General features: G+C 52.3%; 1 protein-coding gene across 1 annotated transcript in view; it reads left to right on the top strand.

The window, feature by feature from the left end:
* The first annotated feature begins 2,640 nt into the window (after nt 1-2,640).
* ZFHX3 (zinc finger homeobox 3) overlaps nt 2,641-18,162 on the top strand; it is a 137,690-nt gene continuing 122,168 nt past the window's right edge. The window contains 1 exon segment of the mRNA XM_040075073.2: nt 2,641-2,745. The gene's annotated coding sequence lies outside the window, so the exon portion shown is untranslated.

Genomic DNA, 18,162 nt, shown 5'->3' with positions numbered 1-18,162 from the left:
CCGGATTTAGCACGGGGAGGGCTGGCAGTGCCATGCTCCTGTCCCGAGCCTGGGACAGCTGTGGCTGGGAGGAGGAACGGCTGCATCCCTGCCAGCCATCTCTAAGGACAGCAGGGCAGGCCCTGGAGCCTGAGGATCCAGGTTAATTTTAGATGTCCCAACTTTAAAGAAGTTTCAGGTCTCAAAACCTTCATTTGAGGTATAACTGGAGCCAGCAGAGGGAGTGAAATGCAGGGACACTGTAGTGTCCGTGGAAAAAGGAGCTGCCAGGCTTTGATCCAGGTGCATCTGGTTCAATGACACATCTCAGAACACAGAGGGAGCGTGTACCAGCTCGGCCCTGGGCCACCGGTGACACAGATGTGGATTAACGGAGGCAGGTGGGCACTTAATAGTGAAGGGTTGTCTCCTGCATCGTTATCAATGCATAAAATACATGTTCTTGGGGCTAACACTGTATGTTTCCAGTATGCAAAAGGTACCCAGAGGAACCTCAGCCTCTCAGATAATTCCTGTTCCAAGGGGGTCTGAGTGTTGTCCCCATCAACAGGTTCAAATGCTTTATCTTGTGGCACTGTTCATATAGTCCTGAGAGTGACCATATAAAGTCCTGAGGAGAAGCCTAAAGCCGGTGATGCTGATATTGCTCCTTGTTCTCTTATGCCTCCAAAATGTCCTGGTCTTGGCCTTATCCTAAGCACTAAAAGCGACAGGCATGTTCACAAACAGCTTCTTGATGATTTCTTAGTTAACTTCTTTCTTCAAAACCAGCAATTTTGCAAATGGATTAGTTCTTCATCATCCACTTAGGATTTTTTTTTTTTAGACTCATCTTTAATGTGCCTTCAAAGACAGATAGCTTTTTGACTGAGCATTGGCCATTTTTGTTCACCATTTGATCGGAAGAGATAGGACATGATCTTTACTAAACTCTTTAGTAACGTGTGAGCTTCCTCCCAGCTGCCTCTAAATGAGAATTTTAATTTATTTTTTTTTTTTAATCTGTGTGTTTATGCACCAGTTTCCAAAGAAACACTTCTTTTAGCAAAATGATAAACTGTAACAGGTTGGTAGCTTTAATAATTGCATTGAATACTGTGGAATTAGCTTAAAATAAGTTTTTCCTCCTTGAAATGAGATTATGTTTGTGCCTGGATCAAGCAACTCTGCACCAGTCTTGAACTTGTTAAAGATGGAAATCAGAATAATCACCGCAATATTGAAATGGTAAAATGAGAACAGAATGGCAATTGGCCAGTGTTTATGAATCAGAGAATATGATCATGAAATCATAAGAATAACCACCAAAAGGTAAATAAATCACCCAACCTACTACTTATTTTCATGTGCAGCTTGACACAAAAGCTGAAGCCATGAATGATTTATACCTGTTTTAACAATAATACTCATTTTCCTGAAAGATGGTCAGCACTCAGGCTGCTGTGGGCACCGTGCCAGTCATTGAAAGGTTAATGTCTCAGCAGCAATACATTAAATTATGAATTATACCAGTCCCAAAATGGAAGGTTATTAGCTCGGTATGTTTAATTAGCCCGGCTCGAACTTTGCCATCTGCCAGCAGTGCCCATCACTAATGCACGGCCACGTGGGATAGGAGGGGTGGGAATGAGATGCCAGAAGCAGCAGACATTCCCCTCAGCCAGCCCAGCCCAGCCCACCTGCAGAGTCAGCAGGGGCTGGGCCGGGCTGTCCCTGCCACGCCTGGCACACCTGGCACACCTGGCACACCTGGCACAGCTGGCACACCTGGAGCTGCCCACCACCCCCGGCTGCCCCAGCCTGAGCACCGTCACCTGCTGGGCATTCCCCCGTGCTGCTCTGCTCACTGAGGAGAGGAGAGGAGAGGAGAGGAGAGGAGAGGAGAGGAGAGGAGAGGAGAGGAGAGGAGAGGAGAGGAGAGGAGAGGAGAGGAGAGGAGAGGAGGAGGAGAGGAGGAGAGGAGGCAGCAGTGGGCCCCACAAGTACCTGAGCCCCAGGTGTGCCACCAACAGTGGCTCCTGCCCGGGGAGCGCCCGGAGCCGCGGCCAGGGCGTGCGGGGCCAGCTCAGGGATGTGGGAAGCTGCAGCCTGTCGGGGTTTTATTTGCACAGCATCTCCTGCCAGTAACTGCGCGAGGCTATGATATTTAGCTTTTCAATAAATATTTAAATTTTGCTTCTTGCTTATTTTTTTTTTTTTTTAAGAACAAACAGTAAATTCTGTTGGGTTTTCTATTAGTTAAGGTTATGTGATGCTTTGGAAACATAATGCATTTAGTATTGCAATAACTTGATGACTTCCCATGACTTTGAGGGTGCTCTTGGGGAGCCTGTGGGCTAAAACTTGGGTTGGAACTGTGTCCTGGAAAACGTGGGGCAGGATCTGAACTTGTAAGAAGCCAAACAAAACCTTAATTTTAATTCTTATTTTTGTAGGTAGGATAACCTTGCCAAAGAGGAAAGGAATTTGGACAGACTTAACATCCAGCCTGCGCAGCTTCCATGAGCTGGACGCTAAAATGAAGAGAGAGTTTATTCATTCCCATCTCAACACAGCCCACCAGAATTAAAAGACATTTTAACCTACAAGGGAGATTGGGTGAAACGCTTCCCAACCTGCCTACACAGAGAAGGCTGTTGAGTTCCTCTGGCTACGGAGTCTCCACATTTCTGTGCTGGATGTGAAGAGTACAGGGAGCCCGGCAGAATCAGGAGGCATCCAAGTCAGCATCGGAGACAGCACCAGGTAGAGGCTCGATTTCTTTTTCCTAATACTCTTGCAGGATGCAGTATATATGTTATTTCTTCTCCTCTCGAACTTTTGTTGATTTCCCCTTCTTGACATCAGTGGAGTCTCTGTAGTTGTACTTCTGGAGCAGGTGGCATGGTTGGAATATCGGAGCAGTGTGTATTAGAGTGAAACCTCCAGACAGAAATAGAAAGTAAATGGAAGATGAATTGATCAGAGGAAAGGCAGAGGATGAAGGGGATAAAGTAAAGGCAAGGAGGGAGACAAGTAATACCTTGCCTGTGTGCTATGGTAATTTATTATTTTTGTATGGTGCCCGGGGTGTGCAGTACCTGTTTTACTGAACAAATAGAAGAGTTCTCAGCCCCAAACAGCCAACATATTAATTTATTGTGTGACAGCCTGACAAAAAGAGCAGCCAGGCCAGTGTGACAAGGAATAATTTAGTGCTTGTGAAGCATGAGTAACTTTACTATGGGTATCCTCACTTGTGTGTGGCGTACGATGGACATCTCTTGTTTGCAAGGACTTAGTGTGCAAGAAAAAATTCCCTTTTGGTGTATTAGAGCATGGGACAGGATTCTGTCTGTAGGGCAAAGAGGCTGCCAGGTCAGTGCACTGGGAGGGGAGGGGTGAGGACCTGAAGCCCAGCCTGGCACGGGGGAAGCACCACAAACCCCAGACCGGGTTGTGGGGCATGCACAGGGGAGCCGGGGGGGCAAGTGAAGGAAGGGACTTGGGAGGGAAAGCTGGAGTGTTTGCTGTGAGCTGTCTCTAGCTGCAGTTTCTGAGGAGCCATCCAGCTGGGACAGCAAGGAGATGACCCGAACCAACACGCTCCAGTGGGAGAGGCTCTAGCGCAAACCTGCCGTGACCACGGCACCCGGGGAGCAAGAGCTGAGTTGTTTTCCAACACAGTTATTGCCACTCAAATTGCAGTTTTATTCCAAAAGCAAATTCCAAAGTTTTATGTCCATAAAGGTTCAGACATAAACAAGAAAGAAGTCAGGAAAGTGGTATGTACTGTGTAAACAGTCTCACTTTATAATTAATGCTGGACATCAGGGAGCAGGAATGGCTGTGCATGTGTGGTCATTCAGATTTACTGTTGCTCTGATTAAAACCTAGTTGGGCAATAATTTTATGCCCAGGTAGGGGCAGGAGGAGAGCAGGATGCCCCCAAGCAACCCATAAATAGTGTGGTGAAGACAAAGCGTTTATTACTTAGCTTCACAAAGGCTCCGTAAGTGCTCTCCCAGGGTATGTATACTCATACCCCAGATGCCAATTCTGCAAATTAGCATTATTTCTCAAAATCCTGTGTAAATAGAAGTCATTTAAATACTTGATTTCATCAGACAGAATCACCCATAGAAACGTCAGTCTCTTTCCCCCTTTTGTGGGATGAGCAGAGGTTTTCACTGCCTGGGTTTTCATTTCTCTTGGAATACTCTCACTGATGGCAGAACCTGGCAGGGTCTGGGATCCGTACAGGACTCAGTCTGGAGGATTCTGGCCCATCTCAGTGCCTCATGCTGGTGTAAAAGCAACTTTGGGGCATAAACTTTACCATTTATCACTGAAATATGCTATTTTGAATCTTCCGTCTAGCAGTTTAAATTACTGTGCTGAAAGTGGTTTCATAGCTAAGACACACAGGGATTTGAGATTCTGTCAATGTAGCATTCTTTTTTTATTCCTTTTTTGTTCCTATTTTGTAATTAGAGGGGCCACCAGTGAGTTCAGCTCAGGCTTTGCTGATGGACTGTTGTTTTTCCATTGGGCATCCTGCCACTAGTAACTTGTTCAAATTTTAGAAACTTTTAACAATAATTTTACTCCATTTTTGTATAGGATTCCATGTATAAACAGGTACCTTAGTTAACAGGGTAACAGTAAAAGAGGGTGAGAGAGATCCATAAAATGATTTTTACATGATGAAACAATTTTACTAGTTATAACATATTAAAAGGTGAATATTTCAGGATTTTCCAGGGCTAAAAACAAGTGTTGCATCTTAAGGATGCCTGTCTCTCCTGTTCAGGGCAATAAAGAGACAGATTTAATACTGGGCAGATTTAATTTTGCAGGGCACTGGACTTGAGCATCCTTACAATAGACAAATTGCCACTGGCCAGGAATACAGTGCAAGGAAGTGCTGTGTTTGCTGGGAGGGGGAAAGCACTTTTCGGGCAGGCAGTTTCTTTTTTAATCATAATTATTTGTACCTGCTGATGTTTTGAATTTTAAGACTTAATTCCAAAGAAACAGGGAAGGAATAAAAGGGCAGGTGAGCTTGATCAGTGGGGCACTGTGAAAGGACATGGTTTCATGGTGCTCTGGAAACACACCAGGAGGAATCACCCCAGCATCCCATCTCATGTGCTCTGCTCCGTCAGAGTCACTTTCGCACCCATTGTACAGGCTGGGAAAATAGGGCAAAAAGTGGAGGGGGGTGAGCTCTGAAGTGCATTTCTGGGCACTCCCACCATACCCCGTGTCCCGTCTGAGCTGGTCCTTCATTGCAGACAGTGAGTCTGTGGCAGAGCTAGGAATAGAATCCCAGCCCTTGTTCCAACTCCCAGATCCTCAAGAGTATTTTTAGGCACCTAATACCATTAATTTTGTACTCTTTTTGGCCAAGGATCTTAGAAACAAGACCATGCTTCCTCCTGAAATAATTTTTAAAATCCAACTTGTGTGCTTTTGGACAGCCTTTTTCAGGGATTGTGTAGAGTTTAGCACTATTTAGGAACAAATGGGCTTAAAAATTAGCTTTGGGAAGAGTTCTGCATGGACTGTGCTTTTGTGCAGCCTTGAAGTGTGAGTAAGGATGGGGAGGAGACGGTGCAGAGTCTTTGTGTTCTGCAGGACAAACAGTTCCTGTCTGCGAGGGGCTCGGGTAGCTCGTGTTGGCGTGTTCAAGCTGACTGAAAAGGTGGAGAAAAAGTTCTACAGATTCCTACACACAATCAAATTTTTCATTGTGCTAACTCAGCAAACCCCTTTAAGCCCTGCTCCTGCATCCTGTCTGTTATTAATTAATTGATTTCCTATAAGCTCGTTATTTAGTTTGCCTGAGTTCCTCACAGGGTGCTCAGCTGCAGATAGCAGAACTGCTCCTGTCACAAAGCACCAGCACGTGAAAAGGCCAAGGGGAGGTTGAGACTGGACATTCAGGAGGTGCTGGACAAAGCTCTCAGACACGTGGTGGGATTCTTGGCTCTGTCCTGTGCAGGGCCTGTAATTGCACTCGATAATATTCCTTGTAGGTTCCTCCCAGCTCAGGATATTCCATGATGAAGTGATTAGGAAAAAATTCTCCACTGACAGTGCTGTCCAGCCTTTGCTCTGGCTGCCCAGGTCAGTGGTGGAGTCATCACCCCTGGAGGGGATTTAAAAGCTGTGTGGATACACCTGGGGCACCTGGGGACGGGTTACTGGTGTCCTTGGCAGTGCTGGGGAACTTCTCCAACCTAAATGATTGATTCTACAACAGGCTGGGAGAGCAGCTTCCCGTGGTGCAGGCACTCACCAGGTGAGCAGATGAGCAGAGTGTTTCCGTGGCTGCCCGGTCGCTACTGCAGGAAGGGGAGGTCTCGAGGGGTGCTGTAGGGACTGCTCACAGGGGAACGACCGCGGGGACAGGGGACAGGGAGGAAGCGTGCATGGGAGAGGTTGCAGTGCCCCGGGGCAGGCGTGGCAAGAAGCGCTTTCTGCGGCGGTGCTGCTCCAGGTGTCGAGAGGCTCCTCGCCTCGGCTCCATCCTCTCCCTCGCTCGGTCCGGCTCGGGTGGTAAACGTGCTTATTGCGGCGCTAATGTCCTGCAAGTGGGATCCCACCTCCAGGTATATTAGAGTAATGAGTTCACACCTAACTAATGGAGACTTAATAGAGTAACTAATAGGCTGCCTTTTCCCCCCACGGTTTATGACCCCGCGGCCGGGGCTGTCAGGGGAGGGAGAGGTGAGAGGCAGTGTCAGCCCCGGCTCGGCCCCCGGCCCGCGCCTGGCTCGGCGGCGTTTCCAGGGACATCGTCTCTCCACCTTTCTGCAAGGAAAAATAAACAGTTTGAGGCTCCCGTGTCTTTATTAAACATTTCCTTTAAGCTGCATACTTTGGCTCCCTGCCCGAATGCACCAAGAAAGCATCCACAGAGCAGCTCCGCCGCGGGCCGGAGCAAGCAGCCCCCGCAGGGGCGAGCACCTGCGCCGCCGGCCGTGGCCCGCGGCGGCCCGGGGCCCTGCCGGAGCGGCCGGTGTGCCGGGCCCGGGGCAGCCCGGGGCGAGGCTGCCGGCGGGGAGCAGCGGCAGCACGGCGGCCCCGGGCCAGCCCGCGGCTGCGACGTGGCAGCCAGGTGGGTGGGCAGCGGCGGGCACCGTGTGCCGGGCCCGGGGGCGGCGGCGGGGCCGAGCGGGGCACGGCTGCAGGCGGGCGCGGCCCCGCGGGCCCGGGCGGCCGGAGGGAGGGACGCGGGCGGAGGGAGGGGGCGCGGCGGTGATGTCAGCGCGGCCTGGGGCCGGCGCTGCCAGGTAAACAGCCGGGAACAGCCGGGAACAGCCGGGAACCGCCGGGGAAGGCGGCGGGGCGGGCCGGGCCGGACGAGCCGCCCGTAACCCCTTCGCGCCCGCGCCGCTGCCCCGGGGCTCCCGGCGTGGGCAGCGCCCGGCGGCCGCGGGTGCGATCCGGCCCAGGGAGCCCCCGCTGCCCGGGCGGGGACAGGGGCCGGAGCCGCCGCGGCTCAGGCAGCATCCCCGGCAGCCGAGCCCTACAGCTCAGGTACCGGCAGCTGCGCGGCGGCTAAGAATATCCTTGGTTTGCTGTTGCCTCATTCACCAGAAATGCGCCTTCTCTGCGACGCCTTCGGAGCAGCCCAGCAGTTCAGTTGGCAACTAGGATAGAAGCTACCGGTGCTGTTCGGAGACGGGGTCTCTGAATCCCCGTCATCCAAAACAGTGTGTGGATGGAGCCATCCTGGAGCTTGAGCCTTCAGTCCCCTCGGCCAGCATCCATCCCGGCAGAAGGGATGCACAGCTCCACGCAGGCTCTGCCTGGAGTGGGACTGGATCTGGATCTGGAACTTTCTCAGGCAGGAGGGGGTATTTTTTCCAGACATTATCCATCATCATCTGTATGCCTGTCCTGTCCAGAGTGGCAAGAGAGGAACTGTAAGGCAGGGACCTGAGGAGAACCCCCAGAGCCACTGCTGACGGCCAGGTGCCTGCTTCTCCCTGCTCAGCGCTCTGCTTTCCCCCCAGAAAACAAAGCTGCCGTCATACGAGTGCCCATAAAACATGAGGCATCCTGAGTGCAGAGATTAGTGGTAATTTTACAAGGACTCAAATAACGTCGGTCTGCAGGGTGCAGCACTGCCTTGAAAGGGAACAGCAGGCATTTCCCCTGGAAGCAAGTTTCCTCTTTAGAGCAGTTTACAGCCGAGGTGCAGTGTCACATTGTGGCACAAATACACTGTCAGCCTTTGGTTTGGAAGATGAACATTTGATACCTCTTTCTGCTGCCAAGATGCGCTACCCAGACCCAACTCCCAGCACGGTTATTTTTTGAAGCATTATGTAATTGGATTGCATGGTCAGTAGTGCTTCCTTAACAAGCCTTTCAGCAAACCCTCTGCCTGCTGCAGCCAATCCTCAACCCTTACATACACACTTACTCACGCAGGCTCAGTCTGGAGTAAGCCCGCTGCTAAATACAGTTAGAAAACAGACGAAACCAGGCTGGGAATAGATCATTGCTTCCCGGCGCTACGTGAGCCATGGTGTGGCCAAGCCCTGGGCGCCGCTGGTGTGAAAACGGGGTCACGCCGATGTATCCCAGCTGAGGGGTCACTGCTGCCTCCTCTGCCCTCCCTCTCCCTAACGGGGTAAAAAAATCTGCTTTTTGGAGCACAGAGAGGCAACTGGGCCCCGTGTCCTTGTGTGCTCTCACCCTGCCATGACTGCCCTGAGCACTGGGGACCGGCTTTGGGAAACCTCTCCGAAGGCGCTCAGGCCCAGGGCAGCACGGCCTTTGTGCCGGGTTTTGGGGTAAGCTGAAGGGCTGAATTAGGAACCGAGGCTCCGCAGAGCTCCCTGGGCCTGTCCAGTCACCATTCCCGCGGGGCCTGGCCGGCTCGGCCCTTGCCGTGTTTTCCAGGAGCGTCCCTCTCTCTGGCCGCTGTCAGCCCACGGGTTATGGCTCTGCTGACTCACGGCTTCCTGTTTGTGATTGCTGACTGGTGGCAGCAATTGCAGAAGCAATAAGAGATATTAAAAAGCGTGAACTTCCACTGGGACCGGGAGATACAATTAGGGCTGTGCCAAGAAATACACTGCAGCGAGCTGCGGAGCCCTGCAGCCCCCCGTTCCCGTGCTGCAGGAAGCAGGAAAATGAACATCGCTGGCCTTTTATCATCTCTGAACCCAAGTAAAAATTGCATTTGACTTCTGAAGCTCACTCTGGCTCTTTTCCATGCTCCTCCTCAAAGCCTTTGATCCAGCCTTCTGTCTGGGTCTCCTCTACCTGCTGCTGCTGCTGAGATGTAGGGATCCGTGTTCTGTGCTTCCACCTGACTGATTCTCTCCGAAAAGCCTGCATGAGGCTGTGTAAAGGGGCTGCTTTAGAAGGCATGCACAATGTAATATTATTTCCATTCTTTTTTTTATGGGAAATATCTCTGGGGAGAAGCATGAAAGTATAGGGAGAAGGTGCTCTTTGATCAGTAAGGTTTAAATACATCATCCAAACTGCATGTCTGTTTCTTCATATTATGCTGAAGCTCATCTTGAAGTGCTACTCCTGGGTGGGCATTTTCCTGTTTCTTCTTCCTTGGCTTGAGCATTTGGAAGCATTGCCATCAGTTTCGTCTCCAGCCCTGGTGGGGATTGTCCCCAAAATGATTTTGCCACCCTATTGTTACTGTATATATCAGTCTTTCAATGTGTATTTTAATTCCAGTTTTAGTCTGATTGTCAGGATGTAGGTTCTGGTTATTCAGCTGAAGACAGGAGGTGGAGGCTGGCGTTCTATGTGAACTGTGTATCACTGGAGGACAGAACATATGCTGAGGCTGGTCTTTGATGAATTGGAACTACAGTAGTTTGCAGCTAAGAAAAAGACGCTCCACTTTTGTACAGGCCTTAAACTGACTTTTATTTTTTTTTTTTAGCTCTGTGACAGACATAGGGCTGAGAACTGGTACAGAGAACAGACATTAGGGGAGGAAAAAAATCCATCCCAAAACCTCAGTTATTTCAACACATACCAAAAGTGGATTGACAGTGGATGAAGAGGAGGAGGAGGCAATAGTGAACACACAACACAGTTCAAGCTGGCAAGGAGCCCTTTCTTGAAGAATGTAAGTTTAACCTTTAGCATTCAAGTGTCTGGGCTTAAGTGTCATTATGAGCAATACTTTCCTCCAGCACAGCCTCTCCTGCTTGGAGGAGGGTTCTGTGCAACCTCTTCCATTTTCCCCTTTCCCATATATAAAAATACGTGTTTCTGGTTGCATGTGCTCTGCCAAGGCCCTTCAGGTGGCAGAGCCTCTGGGCACAGTGCGGGCGGCCCTGGATGGGTCCAGGCGAGGGATCTGCCCGGCCAGGGGGTTGTGGACTGATGGAGGTAGTGCTTTGGGGTTTGCTGGTTGAATTTAGGTTAGGGGCTTGGACTCACAGGAGGAGCTGGCAGGGGCAGGAGTCGCCCCAGGGCAGGGCCTGCAGGACAGGCCTCGGGCTGCCCCGCCCAGGCGCAGCACACCGGGTACCTGGGTTTGCTTGGCCACAGGAGGAAAAGGGAAATGCTGGCAAATTGCTTTTGGGAGAACCAAATTCAAACGAGGAGCAGGCAGGGATGGACCTGGTGTTGCCATTGTCGTCATCGCTCCCTCCAGTGCCAACCTCACCTTTTGATGGAGAGACAGAGCAAAAAAATGAGAGAGGCAGCAGCAGACGAACATCAGACCTGGCTGTGGACAGGCTGCATGTGCCCCCTCCCCCCCCAAATCATCTCCAGCTGTAAAACACTTCAGGGCTGACAGAAACCACACGCAGCCCAGCCATAACCCAATCTGCAGAGCTGCATTCCAATAAAAACGTAGTGCGGAGCTAAAAGGAACACTGTCCAGGATTCCCGCGGCAGGAAGGGTGCCGGGGTGGGAGCCATCCCCCGGGGCTGGGTGCTGGGGGAGCCGGGGGCACAGCGAGCCCCAGCCCGCGCTGCTGCCCTCCCGGGGCACCGCTGGAAGCTCTGCCGGCCGGGTGGCGCTGGGGACGGGGCTGCCACCGCCGCCCGGGCCCCCGGCTTCCATACGCGCCGCAAATGTCAGATGTGCTTATGTTAAATACAGGTAATATCGTGGCGTGCGGCTGCGAGCCTGATTCCTGCAGATATCTTGTCCGATGAATTTTGCATCTCGTGTTTGTGATTTTTCTGTGCAAAGTACAGGTTTTAGAGGAATAAGAGCAGATATTTACAAAGAGATAAGGATGAACTGTTTGATTAACTGCAGCAAAGATGCTATGTCAGATCTGCTTACAACACAGGGGTGGAGGACGTGGTTACTATATAGTAAGTGCAGCTGGTGCTGGTGCTTAACTTGGTGAATAATTCAATGCAGGCTTTCCTGCAAATCTCCAGCTTAATTCTGAAAAAAGTCGGAGGGAAGAAGGCTGATGGACTATTTTCTAAAGGAGCATTTGGTACCTGGCTGGCACGGAGATGAGAGGGTGGCGTTGCTGTCACTGCTCCTGGCCCCAGCAGAGGGGGGAGCACAGGAAGTACCAGCCCTGGGCCGGGGTCCCTGCGCCACCGCTGCGCCCGACACACCCACACCAGCCCCCAGACAAGCCAAGGTGTCTCGGTCTCCCTGCTGACACACTCTGAATTCTGTGGAAACCACCCTGTAGTCCAGAATTCTTCTCAAGGCGGAAAATGAGGTTTTTTTCCTTAATTCTGGGGGAACTGTAATTTTATTTTGTAACTTATTTCCGTCTTTTTTTCCCTTTAAGATGGTTCCCAAACATTTATTGTGGGATTTTTCATTTAAAATAGTTTTCTAGGGAAATTACTGTGACAGTGATTTAATTGTTTAATTAAAATCTGACATTGATGACAACATAAATACAATAGGCACGAGGCGATACAGGCATTAAATAAGTGCAATTGTGGAATACATCCATAGAGTACTCTGAGCACATGGAGCCGCTCACAAAGAAATGATGTTCAATATTTATCAGGTTAGTGCCTCATAATTAAATGCCAAGACTTTTTTCTTCATTTCTCTCAAAAAGCCAAGAAACATATAGATGTATTCCAAGTGTTTATTTCCATAGCAAACACATCCACTCGTGTTACAGCCTGCAAAACAAGCAAATGCATGTTACAAACCTGCTGTCTGACTGAGGGGTGTTTACTCAGCCTGACTGCAGCAGCCTTGCCAGGTTTGGGGACAGCCAGAATAGCCCACAGAGGTCCTGTCACTGCCACTGCCTAGAGCACAGTGTGTTTTAATAATCAGGTAAAACCCTGAAATATATTGGGAACAAAAGAATAAGTGTTCCTTTGAACATCTCCCCCAGCCCAAACCGCCCCAAATCCTGCAGCATTTCTTCTAGAGCAATAGTCTCTCCCCTCCAGCATCCCCATGTCTCAGGAATAAGGGCAGCAGCCCCCCCAGTAACTGAGGAGTCAAACATGACTCCAGAAGAAATCCCTGCTATCTGGCTGAAATTGCTCAGCAGTGTGGCTCTCCAGCCGTGCTGCATTTTTGCATCCCAACAATGACTGTGCTGCTGCTGGAATATCCCTTTCCATGCTTCTTGCTGGGCGTCTCTAAATGGTATCAACTCGGTTCTGCGGCTCAGCAAGCCCCGTGCAATCCATCGCGGCGGCTGCCTGCCCTTTCCCCCTGCCAAACCCAGAACCAACGCATCTGCTCCAGCTCGATTCCCCGCAGCCTTCCCCCCTTCTCCTGCTCAACTCCACACAGACAAACTTTCCAAAGGAAAAGCTAGCTTACCTGGCCAGTGCTTTGCGCATAGAGTCATACAAACTGACCAAGGCAGACACCCTAACTCCAGCACAGGGATTTGATTGCAAATTTCCATTGCAAAGGAGCGGAGGGAACTGGAAATCTGACAAATGCCTTCAAATTGACCTGTGTTTCCACAATGCACGCAGTGTTTAAAATGAATGGCAGACTTTATCATTTGGAGCTCCTTCAAGGACTCTGGCCTTCCATGCTTTGTTCTGATTCTTCAGACACATTTCCAAGAAGCACACAGCTATGGAAGTGGATGATATCATGGAGACTTTTTCTAAACTGGATCTCCCCCCTCCCAACAATAATTTTGAAAGCCTGGATTTTAAAAGATAGCCTGGAACTCTTTTTTAGCTCTCCCCATACATCAGCCCCTTGTGCCCCATCAGCCTCTGGCACTGCAGAGCCTTGGCCCAGTCCCCCCGTGCTGGGCGGCGAGCAAAGGGATATGCTCATGGATCCCTAAGAATTCGGCCGAGCACAGTGCTGTCACCACAGCCCTATGCAAATCTGGCCCACTCCTGCCTCCTGAGCCCCTGGCAGTCAGGTCATGTCTCCAGGGGAGGACCTGATCTCCCTGCAGAACCCAGGGGACCAGAGCTGCTCATCCCCATTTCACATGTTAAAAGATAAAAACCATTCTTGCTGAGAGTTCTGTCCAGAAAGCCATATTCACTGCCTTGGAAAAACGTTTTGCTTCAAAGTTGTTCCTCTTAATTTGTATACATTTCTACAAATAATAACTTCCCTTTAAAGTGCCGCTATTCGTTCCGTCTGTTCAAAATAACACAGAAATGAAATGATACAAATCTTTGCGCAAATACATCAGATATGCCATGAGACAAAAAAATGGGTTAATCTAATAATTCAGCTGTGTCTTTAGCAAGTTTCCTATGGGAAAAATCAGTCTTATTTTCCCTGCAGATCTGATACTAAGAGCTTCTTTCTGCTAAGCACATTAAAAGCTATTTGAACCCAAAATCCCATCTATGCATATGCAGATACACATACAGAAACAAGAGGCACCCACACAATTGCAGATGAGGCTGTATCAAAATTTCTAATTAAAGTAAGGGAAGCCCCTTTTTATATTTTAGCAACCAGCTTGTTTTTTTTTGCCTAGAACAAAGAAATCTTACGGGAAGTAGAATTTTTAGATGACACACACGTGCACATACATGTAATCATACCTAACGATTTCTGTGCGAATTATCCCTTAATTCCTTGGCTGTGTTTCGGTGTTTGCGCAGTGGTTTATCCGCTGGTCCCGCAGCCGTCACTTGTTCCTTCCCTTCTTTTCACACACAGCCTCCCCTCATCACCTCTCTTTGCAACCTGGAAAACTGGGAACTCTCCCATTCCCCAGCCTCCCGACGTCTGCGTCCAGGATGAGGGGCAAATCTCTGCCCTCTGCTCATCTGCTGTTTCCCTTCCCAGCCTGAGCTCCTGCCTTGCCAGGAGGGGAGGGAAAGATGTCCTAGGACTTGACCCCGGGGCAGCGCCTGCTCGGGCTGGAGCAGCTCCCAGGAGGGTGGGGGGCCGCAGGGCGCACGCCCCTCTCCCCGCTTAACCCCTCCGCTCCTCTGACCCGGCGCCCGCCGCCCTCCTCCTCCCGGGGCACTCGGGCTCGTCCCGGGAGCGTGACGGAGAAGAAAGACGGAGCTCCGAGGGGCTGTCGCAGGAGGGCTCCGCGCAGCACGGCCAGAGGAGCAGCGGGATCTCCGAGCAGGGGATGTTTGGTTTGTGTTAACTACCCAGACAGATGCACTTCGGCATGTTTGCCTTTATGGGATCCATATGTTGTCATGGGAAATTAGAGGACAGCGGCACACAGCGCGAACTCACGATGCGAGCGCGGGGACAACATCCACGGCTGCAGCCCGCACACGTCCCTGTGGAGGTGCCTATTTCTGGAGCATCCAGGCGCTCGTTTGCTCCCCAACTTCCCCACGCGTTTCCTTTTGCTTTGCTCTGCAAAAAGTGTGGCCACAGGCTGCACCCGCAGCCTGGGCCACCAGATCCACAGCCTCAGGGAAAAAGAGGCACTTCTCCAAGTTATCCCAAGTGCTAAAGACAAGGGTTACTTTATTCCTCATCTTCTTCCTCAACCCACGTTTGGTTCATGTTCAGCAAGAACAACAGCTACAAATTACATGCACCTTCCCAGGCAGCGCACCAAGCAGCCCCAAAAAATTCTGATTCCCACAGCGCTGTTTTGGGGGGCTTGGTTTGTTTGTGTTCTTTTTTTTTTTTTTTTTTTTTTTTGCCCCCTTTTTTTTTTTTTTTTTTTTAAGAGTTTGTGGAGGGGGAGTTGTTTTTATTTTGGTGGGGAGCTTTTGGTTTTCTTTTCTGGTTTTGTTTTTTCTTAAAGATGAGTACATTAACAATTACTGCATAAAACCAGACAGACATGTAATCAAGCAGGGACTGACAGATTTTTAAGGGCAGCCTTTAAATGCAAACTGATCCCCCTCTGGAGTCAATCTGACCGCCAGGACACACATCCAGCACGCCTGGGTCACTGGGCACACCAGGGCTGCAGGTACAACATCCACAGAGCCGTGGCACCTATCGAACCCCGAGCCTTAAAACCTGCGACTTTCTCCCAAACACAAGACACTTCCAGCAATGCATCAACAGTACAGTCAAATTCCTGTTCCCCCGTGCTCTTCCTTCACCCCCTTCCCACTTAAAGGGACTTGTCAAAATTCCAAATGTCAACCCCCACGGTAAGAAACAGGGAAAGCTCAAGACATTTCATTATAATAAGTACTAACAAACATGCAGTTTATTACCTTGCAGTATAAAATACATGTACATTAACGTTCTCCCAAATGGAAAAACTGACCGCAACTGCATTCCTTGTTCAGAGCTATGAAACAAACCAGGAAGATAATTATTTGAGTTATTATGAAAATTTAAAAAAAAAAAAAAAAAAGGCAAAAAACACACAGAAAAGAAAGGGGGGAAAAAAAGGTTTTAAAAAAGGCAAAAAAAAAAAAAAAAAAGAGGAGAAAAAAAAGGAGCTTCTTTAGATTTTCAAGACATGATTTAATTCAGATTCATTTCTGCTAATAGTAAAAATAGCCTCGTATAGAAAGATGAAAAAAAAAAAAAACATATTCCTGAAGCCTGCATAGAGGCTCTTTACTGGTTCACCTCCTCCTAAAATTCAAATCCCATGTTCCCAGCGATCATCTACATTTCTCACTAGGGCTGGAATGGGGAGGGACAAGCTCCTGAAAGTAGAAATTTTAAATAATAATCGGACACGGACCCAAGCAGAAAGTGAAAAACATTACCGTTAGGCTAGAGAAATATTTATTTAATCAAAGCAGAGGTTCTGGTGGGACTGGAGGAATGTTGCATCCTCTCCTAAAAAAAAAAAAAAAAAAAAAAAAAAAAAAAAAAGGAGAAAAGAAAAGAAAAAAAGAAAAAGAGGGAAAAAAAGAGGAGGGGGTGGGGGGAAGAAAAGAGAAAGCAAGAAAGAAAAAAGGCAGAGGCACAGCCGCCTCCTGGAGTTCCCCATTGTCCGGGGCTATAGAGAGCCCCAGAATGGCATTAAACTCACAAAAGGCACATTGTGCGGGGGACAAAAAAAGCCCCTTCTTCTACAATAACTTTTAGCTTCTTATTTTTAGAAAATGACAAAGCTGTTGCCAGCGATGGCTGGTGAAACCTGTAGCCCGGCTCCCAGCGCGGCCGGCCGCGGCCGCATTGATCCGCCGGCCCGCTCGGAGCGGCGGCCGCCAAGTTTGAACGGGGCCGGGCCGCGCCGCGGGGATGCCGCGGGCAGCGGGGCCGGCGCGCAAAGTTGCGCTCGCCGCCGGACGCAACTTTCCCGGCGACTCCCGGGGAAACTTCGGCGGCGGCGGGGGTCGGCCCGCCCCGGCTCTGCCCCGCGCGGGGCGGCGCGGCCCCGCCCGGGGCGCGGGGGCAGGTGGCCCCGCGGAGGTCCCGCCGCCGCGGAGCGGTGCGGAGCCGCCGGCCGGCCCCGCGCCCCCTGCCCTGCCCGGCGCTGCGCGGGCAGGGCGCGGAGCGGGGCAGCGCGGCGGGGCGCGGAGCGGGGCCGGGCCGGGCCCCCCCGCCGCGGGCTGGGGGCCGGCCGCTTGCCCCAAGTTTCGGTGCGGCGCCGCCGCCGCCGCGCTCCCCCCGCCCGCTCCTGCGCGCTCGCTCCCTCCCCCGCCGCCTGGGCTGAATCTTATTGATCCAGAAGGTGGCTAATTAGCCCTTCCCGTCGTGCCTGGGTAATGAGGCACATGCGCACTGCACTAATCAGCCATTTTTTGCAGGAAACTAATTAGCAGAATAAAGATCCAAAGAGTTTTTTTTCTTCCCAATCATCAGATCTGAGTCCGGGCGCTTCCTGCTCCGGCGACCGCCAGCCCCGCCGCCCGCTCCGCGCCCGCCGCCCGCTCCGCTCCGCGCCCGCCGCTCCGCCCCGACCCGCCGCCGCCGCTGCTGCTGCCGCCGCCCGCGGCCCCCTCTCTCCGGGGGGCTGCAAACTCCCCGACAACGATGCTGCTGCTGGGCAGCGGCGGCGGCGGCGGCGGCTCCCGCTCGGCTCCGGCTGCTGCCCCCGGCTCCCGCTGCTGCTGCCCCGGGCCCCTCCGCGGAGCCCCGCGCTCCTGCCGCCGCAGCCGCCGCAGCCTGCATGGGATCTGTAGCCCCCGCGCCGCCGCCCGGGATTAAAAGCGCCGCCGCCGCCGGAGCAAGCGACCGCGTAAGTGGCAACTTTTCTGCCCTGTCCCCCGCTCGGGCTCCTCCTGCTCGGGGCGCCCGGGCTGCTTTGCATGGGGCTGGTCCGGCCCCCCCCCCCCCTCCCGTCCGCTCCCACCCACCGCCCCGGATCCCCCAGCAAACTTTGTGCCGCTCGCCGTCCCGGAGCCCCGCCGCCGCCGCCGGGGACGCGCAGGTGCCGGCGCCGCGGGGGCCGCTACGCGCCCGCGGACCCCCCCCCCGCCCCGCCCGCCGGCCATGGCCGCGGGGCGCGCAGCGAGCGCGGCGCCCGCCCGGCCGCTTTGTGCGCGGCGGGGCCGGCGGCGGGGGCCCGGCCTCGCGCGGAGCCCGCGCCCCCCGGGACCCCGCCGGGCCGCCGCCGCTCCGCGCCGGGGACGCGCCGGAAAACAAAGGGGCGAAGAAAGTGCCGAAAACTGCCCCGGCGGCGGCGGGCCCGGCCCCGCGGAGCCCCGCGCCCCCGCGGCCCGCACGGCCTGGCCGCGCACAGTAACGGCGATTCTTGTTCCCCGCGGGCGGCTCGGTGCGGGAGCGCGGCGGGGGCGGGCGGCACCGCAGGCCGAGCCCGCTCGGGGCCGGGGTTAATGACTCGGGGCTGCATCGCCCGGCGCTTATCGCGCTGCGCGAAACGCGGGTCGCTG

Source organism: Hirundo rustica, chromosome 11 (genome assembly GCF_015227805.2).
Source record: "Hirundo rustica isolate bHirRus1 chromosome 11, bHirRus1.pri.v3, whole genome shotgun sequence".
In the NCBI taxonomy this organism is placed as follows: domain Eukaryota; kingdom Metazoa; phylum Chordata; class Aves; order Passeriformes; family Hirundinidae; genus Hirundo; species Hirundo rustica.
Note: the sequence above shows the minus strand (reverse complement) of the source record. Positions and strands in the feature narration are given on the sequence as shown.